An 8,171-nucleotide genomic window follows, 5' to 3' on the forward strand; every position below is an offset into this window, starting at 1 on the left:
AACAGAAAACAACAGAAGGGTGAGGTGGGGCAACACCTTTCTCTCACCATACAGACTATAAAATGGCTGTATGGAGAACAGATATGGAGAGCACCGCACACCACCTTCCTGTCAGGACGCAGAATGTAGGCTGGTTACAGAGCAGAGACGGGCCAGGTGAGGCAGGGCTTTTCCACCCACCCCCATGTGAAATCTGGGGAGGCTGGGGGCTGAAGCGGGGGGTCTCTCTGTACATCAGGCACACTCTGCCGATAGAAGCACACAAACTGGGGAGGTGAGGATTTTCTCTTTGCAGAGCAAAGACTTGGTGCACACGGGTAGTAAGGACGGGGCTCTTCTGCCTGTATGTGGAATATAGGCTTAGAACATACACTGCTCATCTGTACAACAGACCCCGAAAGGCAGGGGAAGGTGGGGTGCTCCTGCCTGTACACAGGCAAGGTCCTCTTTGTAGAGCACGGCAGAAGGGTGAGGCGAGGCAAGGCTGCCAGGAGGCTGGCAGTTATCAGAGCCCCCCTCTTGCAGCTAGCTAGAGGCACCCTTTTGCCAACCTCACCTGAAGTCTCCAGTGGCTTGCAGCTCGCTGCCTGCTCACGTCCACGATGCTCCAGGGAGGCTGATGAGGCTCATCAGGCCCTCCTCCCCATCACATCAAGCACCACCCAGGGGGAAGAGCCCGGGGCCCTGGCAGTATTCTCCTCAGGAAGGCTCAAATAGGAGCGAACACATCCTGCTGTTTAGCACCATCGGGCTGGTGGCACAGTCAGGGCTTTGGCTGCTATGACCACAGGACCCTTCCCTGAGGAACACAAGGAACAAGGACTGCTGGCCCAGGGACAGGGCCTCCTTGACTGAGCGGGCAAGAGAGTCTCTGCTAGCAGGTTGGCTAATCCAATGAGGAAGGCCTGCAACCACATACACCAGCACGGGCTTCTCAGACTCTGCAGGCAGCGGGCAGGGGGCAGCGAGGAGGTGTCCAGGGGACAGCAGCCTTGGAGCAACATCGTCTCACACCCCACGTGGGAAAGCAGAATGACGGGGCACCAGTCTCTACCCTCCGCTGGACTCCTTGTCCACAGACAAGGAAAAAACTGACCAAGGATGCAAAGGTCAAGGGCACGCTTGGCTGCAGCCACCATTCAGCTGTAGAATTTAAAAACCTGAGGGAAGTGAGCAAAACAGCACAATCACAATGCTGGACTTCAGCAGAGCAGACTGCCGCTTCCTGAAGAGCTTCTAGGCAGGAGCCAACGGGAGACTGGCCGGAGGGCAAAGGGGCCCGGGGCAACTGCTTGAACTTCAAGGACAACAGCCTCCACCTCCCCAGACACCAGAAGGGTCCGTGCCAAAACACAGAGTTGATCCCAAGTAGCAGAAGGCCAGCACTGATGGACAGGAAACTCCTGACCCAGGTCAAATGCAAAAAAGGAAGAACACCCAAGGCGCAGGCAGAGATGGGATACCCGGGAGGAACAGAGACACATTGCGCAAGCACGCAGGGACGGATTTTGGAAAGCCACAGCGTAGCTGGAGGCAAACTAGGAAGAGATGAAGGACACAAGAAGGGCTTCTGGAAGGCTACGGAAGCAGAAGGAAGGCTAAGGGACATGCAAGCCACTGTTCAACAGGAAGGGAACCTACTGGCAAAGGACAGGGGAAAAGCTAGAGAAGATGCTACATGGGGTGGGGGTACGCGGGCAGGGGGTGGGTGTGGGGGGGTGGGTCTGTGTTTTGGGGGGCTGTTTGCCTCACTTCTCACTCCTACTTCTCTCCCTCACTGGAGGAAACAAAGCCAGACTCTTCTGGAGGGGCACACTGGACAGACAAGGGGCAACAGACAAGTTGCAGATTCTGACTCAAGACAAAGAAACTTGCTCACCACGAGGGCGACCAAGCACTGGAACAAGTTGCCTAGGGATGATGCTGAATCTCCATCCTTGGAGATACCCCAAACGTGACTGGACACAGCCTGGAGCAACATGATCTGACTGGACCTGCTCTGAGCAGGAAATCCGACCCGATGGCATCGGGAGGACTCGCCTGCCCTACCCCATTCTGCGAATCCCCAGAGATTTCTCCTTTCACTCCAGTATTCTCCCAGTTCATCACTGGCCACTGCTTATGTTAAGAGCTCTACAAAAGTGCTTGCAGAGCACTACACTTGCTCCTAGGCCATCAGGGGAGCTGCTGGAGACAGCAACCCTTACCTTCCATCACTTCTACAGAGCTCAAGCATGCCAAGCCTGGGGCACACTAAAGCCATTTCAGACAGGTAACAGAAAGGAAGGCTAAGTTTAAAGGCTAGGTCTTCCCATCCGAAGCCATCTGAGGCCAGTTAGGGGCAAGTAAAACAGTTCTAGAAAGCACAGGGCTGGCAGGCACGTGAGAAGACACAGGACAGCTCCTCCTGGGGAAAGCTGGCCATGTTCAGCTCAAGTTCCTCCCCCTCCCTTTCTCTCCCCCAGGAGGAAAAAGGAATCACATTCAGCTAAACTGGCTTTCATTCTGTTGTGGAGGGCACCCAGGAACTCAATGAACTGGTCAGACTCTTGCGCAGTATCTGATACAGAGACATCCCCCTTCCGGGCTAAATAGAAAAGTCTTTGCATATATTTTATAGAAATCTACATACAGATGTCAATGTTTACAGACTTATAAAGTATCAGTGCTTTGATAGAAACAGCATTCACAAAAACATGCCCATTTAAATATAACGGCGAGTAGGACTACGCTTCAAGCACAGAGCGCCACCTACAGCAAAGGGAAAGCATGTTTACCCGGGACAGCTATCTCAGGATGACTCGGGTGCGATATTGCTCTGCGAGGGTCCACAACAACTGCAAACCTTGCTACTGGCCTCCCCACAGGGAACAAATGTTCCTCGCTTGCTGTTCCCAAATGCAAGATGCTACCACAAGCACCAGACAGGACACTGTATGTACCAAGCAGAAAGGGGAATCCCTCCCCCCTACCAAGTGAATTCACCTTGGGAAGGCAGAGAGGAAGGAACCAAGGAGACTGCCCTTCAGGAATGCAGTAAGCCTCGGACAGAAGAGGCTGATCTAAGAACAAAGATGAATTTTTATAAAATGCGTCAAGTGGAAGGTATTTTGGCCTTGGCCGTTTCCCACTTCCTGGCAAGAAGTAATGCATTTCAAAGCAAAGGCTATTCTACAATAATCCGAGGTGCTGCTGCTGCTAAATGGCCCCATTTCATGCGGCTGGGTGCAAAGAGACCTGTCAGACAGACAGACAGACAGACAGACAGAAGGTGGAGGTACCGGTACTTGGAGGATGCCTATATAGGAAAAGCTAGGAGAAGGGAGCACAGGCTACACTTGGCTTTCAGTCAGGTCAAAGCATCCTGCACCATCACTAAGCGTGAACACAAGCTACTGCTACACTAGCTTGTGAAATCTGGACTAGGTGCCAGCTAAGCGAGGTACTCGTTCCTACCACGTTTTGCTTCCGTTCAACTTTTCACCTCGAGAATACTCTTTCTTTGCAACTTGAGTCTCTTACCATCAAGCCTGAAAGTCATCTAAGAACGGGTCCCCGCTGTGGATCGCAGAGAAGCCGACTTGGTCACCAGTCCGCTCTAGTCTCCTCAACTTAGTTTCAAGCTTGTCAGAAGATGCTGCAAGAGACAAGCAGCATTACTACACTGCGACACAGAAGAACAATAAAAGCAGAGAGACTCATTTTGGGGCTGCCAAACACCAGAATGCAGCCAATTCTGCAAGTGGGTACTCAGCAGGGAAAGCAATGTGCAAGCCAGCGCACTTTAGACTAGACTCGACAAGACTTTCACAAGCATGAGGGCAGGGGGGCCTCTCTGAAAGCAAGTCCCCTCCTCCCCTTGTGAGCAGCAGGGATGGAAGAGCAACAGGCACTCACACCACCAGCAAAGGCACATTTGCAACACTGCTCTGAAAAGAGCACTCCACCTTTTCAGTCAAGCACCGCAAAGCTGGGCAGCGCCAGCATGAAGCCTGCTCAGGCAGCTCCTGCTTGGCTCAGGGGTGATGTACCTGACCGGACTTCATATTTCCCATACATAGATATGTAGACGTACGTATTTCCCAAGCCAGGACCCTTCTCCCCACGTCCAGCACAGGACGACTGGAGCTCCCCGAGCACAAAGCCCTTGGCCGCTTTCTGCCCCCCACCCCCCAGCTGTAGCTCAGTGCCTGGGCCAGGCTTCATTTGTTCCACGCAAATAATTCTGTCTGAAGGAAAGGTTTTGAGCATGCTTGCATTTATGAACCTTCTTACCTGCCCCTTGTGGCAATACTACAACCATAACCAACTCTATTAGCTTCCCAATGCCAAGGCGGGGGGGGGGGGGGGGGGGGGGCATGGGGGGGGGGCGTATTTAATGATCTCTGTTGAGGTGGAAAGAGGCAGCACCTGAGGTCCCCAGCCTCCGACTCCAGTGCTCAGCCTCTGAACTGCTGGGACCTCCGGCTTCAAACACGCAGTGTGACACCCATGTTCCACAGCCTGGAGCACACTCGGTGCCTGCTGCAGCACCGGCTCCTCACGGCAGGGCCGGGCACCGGCTCCGGACCTCTAGGCAGGCTGCCCGCCACCTGCTTCCCGGAGGAAAGCGGCTTTCTCCCCTCGCCAATACCTCGGGGCAATGTCTCCGCTCCCCTGGCCGTCCTCCCCGAAAACGCCCTCCTCCTCAGGGCTGCGCCGCTCCGGCCCGCCGGCAGCTCCACACGCAGCGCCCCGCGGCGGCGGCCGTTGCCTTCAACGCCCCCCCTCCTCTCGCGCCGGCCGTTACCGCCCGAAGCTTCCCGAAGCCGCGCGTGCGCCCGCCACCGGGGAGAGGGGAGGGCAGGGGAGGGGAGGGGAGGGGAGGGAGCCCCGGGGGAAGGGGGGCGGCAGCAGCCCCGGCCAGAGGCGAGAGCAGCCCGGCTGGGCTTCCCACCAGGCAGCGCCCATCTGCAGCTCCGGTAGGAGCAGGGAGAGGGGAGAGAAAGCGGCGACCAAGGCAGAGCCTGCCCCAGGTGTTGGAGATATGCGAGAAACAAAAACAAAGGATGCTACTTAGTTAACGAGGCGTGACCTTGAGAAGAGAAATACGATGACACCATAAGTCAGTGGGTAAAGAAATACCAAGATAAGCACAGGGGCAATCAAAGAGCTACTTGAACTTTGAGTGAACTATCCTAATTAACATCCTAGAAAACCCGCCCTCAGGCAGGGAGAGCCCCCTACCAACAGAAGCCCCTTCCTCACAGAACATGCGCAGTAAAAAAGCAGGACGCTGCGACTTTAAGTGGAGATGAGACTTGCGAGAACCAAGAGGAACGAGAGTAACTAAGCGAAACTGTGAAAATACTGATAACTGTTGCTCGAAAGGTATAAAATGCTTTACCCTGTGTTAACCAGGTGTGCTAGCTTTGTGGAGTTACCGCCTAGCACCCATCTCTGCGCAGACATGAAATAAACAAATATCTCGACTCTGTGTGTTAATCGGCTTTTTTGCACACCGGGTGAAAGAATCCTGATTTTTGGGACAACACAGGGACCGGCCCCGGGGGCAAAGCCTCACAGGGCAAGGCAGGGACGGGCAGGGACGGGACGGGCAGGGAAGGCAAGCGCAGTGCAGGGAATCCCTGCGCAGCCCCACCCTGCCCCGACAGCCCCTCACCTCAGCCCTGGCCCTGGCCAAACCCCACCTGAAGCCAAGCCTGGGGCAAGCCCCAGCCCCACACTACAGACCTGCTCTGGCCCCTCCTGGGGAGGGCTCGCTGAGGTGGCTCTGCCCTGACACAGCCCGGCTCCAGCTGCAGGGAGGCCTGAGGCCTGAGGCCGCACACAGCTCGGCACAGGAGTGGTGAGGCCCAGGCGACACTGCTTTTGGTTCCCCCATGGCTTCCCCCCCCCGCCCGAGAGGAGCCTGTTCACAGCAACAAGACGGGCACATGAGCTGGTCAAAACACGTGGTGTGGGCATTGCAGAGGGCACCGTGTCCACAAAGACCTCTTCGCTGTTGACTGGCCAGCCACAGAGAGGACAGCATTGCCTTCGCTGCGCTGCAGAGAGAGAGGGGATTCAGCCAAGCCCTGTGACGCTCTCCCACATCAGTATCAACAACGTTCATGTTGACTCTGTGATAAGTAAAACCCTGAGTTTGTTAATCAAATCTTGCTTGTATAAGACATGTGGAAAGTTTGTTTTGTTGGGTTTTTTTTTTTTCGCTGATGTATACCCACAAACATTGTGGGAAAATCGCTTGCAAGTGTTGAAACATTCCTTAGTTATCCAAAGACATGTGGGGGTCCGCTTGCAAGTATTGAAACATTCCTTAGTTATCTAAAGCCATGTGGGGGTAGGGACAGCCAAATATTCGGTAGAAGAAACAACTGAGTAACGGATAAAAGAAAAGGCGATTTCACAAGAACATGAGCGGGACCTAAGTCACCTAGAAGGCAGCTGAGGAAGACTTCGGCCTTCATCCCAGCAACCCCCAGGAGGCAGATTACGACCACCTAGCAACTGCCGGCGCAGGCGCACACACAACGCAAACGATACCAGCCAACACAGAAGCAGGGACTAGAGACTGTATAAGTAAGGGAACCCTTCTCCATTTTGCGCGCGCCGTTGGTAGAGTGGAAACTCCCCGGCCGCCCAGCGCTGTTTTGCTTACTGCTGCTTGCTCAAATAAATTGATTTAAATAGTCGGACTGGTTCCATTTCAATTATTGGACCACAAACTTATAACAGACTCCCTGGAGCAAAAACCTCAAGGAATCAAGTGGGAATAAACTTGGTAAAACTCCGTAGCTGAGCATGCGGAAATCTCTTCTTCCCTTCTTGTCCAGACACAGCTTTGGTTCAGCACAGGCAAACTCCCTGTTGCGGGATCCACAAAGACAGTGTCTCGTGGATGCTTTATTTAAGAGACATATTAATAACCAGTTACAGTGTTAGAGGAAAAAATACATATCCAGAAGCCATCTGTTAATCTCTAAAACACCCCACGTATATAAATTATGATCTTTGTCGAGCACTTGGAGGTCTGCCCATTACAAACACAATACAAAAGTTCAGTATTTCACCATTTCAGCAACTCATCTGAGTCCTTGAGCACCGACGTGGGGAAAACACTACTTAAAACCCTCCCCCTGACGTGCAGGGTTTGCTTCAGCTTCTTGCAGAACTGGATCTTCAGTTCCTCCAGAAACACCTCTGTAAAGTTTCCGCATTCTGGTATTTCCCAGCTTTTGATCTTTCACCCCACAGACGTGTCCTTTGGCAGTGCCGAGTGTAGAACAGCCCAGAGGAAAACCCGGGAGCAAACCCCAGCTGTCCGAGGGGTTGCCGCAAAGAGCACGGCCTTTCCTCAGGGCTGAATTTAACGGGGTAACTTTATGGCAGTTTGGCTAGTAGTTACAACAGGCACGGGTTGGTAGGGAAGTGTGGCCAGGAGGGCTTCTGCCAACCTGGGAAAGGACGTACAACAAAGTGGAAACCATGGGTGTTCTCTTCTTTTGAGGGCGCAACGGTAACTTGTGCTGAATCTCGCTAAACCCGAGGCTATTGTACCTGGAAGAGCTGGGTGGGGCTGGTTAAAACTTGCAGCCGCCTGAGAGAGAGATGCAGGTCTGGCTCCGTGGCAGAGGGGTTTAGGGCATCAGCATCCCAGCGGGAAGACAGGAAATGCACCAGCCACCTCTCTCCCCTCCTCCCGACTGCTGGAGGTGCCTTCTGAGGACAGCAGTGAGGCCGGGCACTCAACTGTGAGGTCATCTGACGTACGAATGACCGTCTCTGAGGTCAGGCATTTGTTTCTTGCCTGACCACCACCAAGGGAGAGGGACCCCCGTTTGGTAACTGTGGCCCTCGCTAAACACAGACGAGGACAGGCACAACAAAAGCTGCAGGAATCATGAAAACAAATGCTCGTGCTGAATGCAATCAGGCTGGTTTCTGAAAAGGAAAGTGTGTCTGTGGTCCAAGAACGTGCACCAGCCCCACTGGCCCCATGCGGTTCAACCGTGTCCCCAGAGCAATATGGTTTGTCACAGCAGGATGGTGAAGAATTGATAAAAAGAGGGAGGAGGAGCAAAGAAAAACTACATCCAATTGAAAATTCATTAATTTCATTTACACATGAAATCACTTTATTTTCAGCAGTGAGTTAAATTTCCATTCCC

At 53.6% G+C, this 8,171-nt stretch overlaps 1 long non-coding RNA gene across 1 annotated transcript in view; it reads right to left on the reverse strand.

The window, feature by feature from the left end:
* Nucleotides 1-4,739, reverse strand: part of LOC127029007 (uncharacterized) — a 15,183-nt gene extending 10,444 nt beyond the window's left edge. The window contains exons 1-2 of the long non-coding RNA XR_007768112.1: nucleotides 4,634-4,739; nucleotides 3,523-3,637 (exon numbers count right to left, since the gene is read on the reverse strand). This is a non-coding gene — a long non-coding RNA (uncharacterized LOC127029007). The remainder of the gene's footprint in view (nucleotides 1-3,522; nucleotides 3,638-4,633) is intronic.
* Between the last annotated feature and the right edge of the window lie 3,432 nt (nucleotides 4,740-8,171).

The sequence above is a fragment of the Gymnogyps californianus genome, unplaced genomic scaffold (genome assembly GCF_018139145.2).
Source record: "Gymnogyps californianus isolate 813 unplaced genomic scaffold, ASM1813914v2 HiC_scaffold_59, whole genome shotgun sequence".
Classification (NCBI taxonomy): Eukaryota; Metazoa; Chordata; class Aves; order Accipitriformes; family Cathartidae; genus Gymnogyps; species Gymnogyps californianus.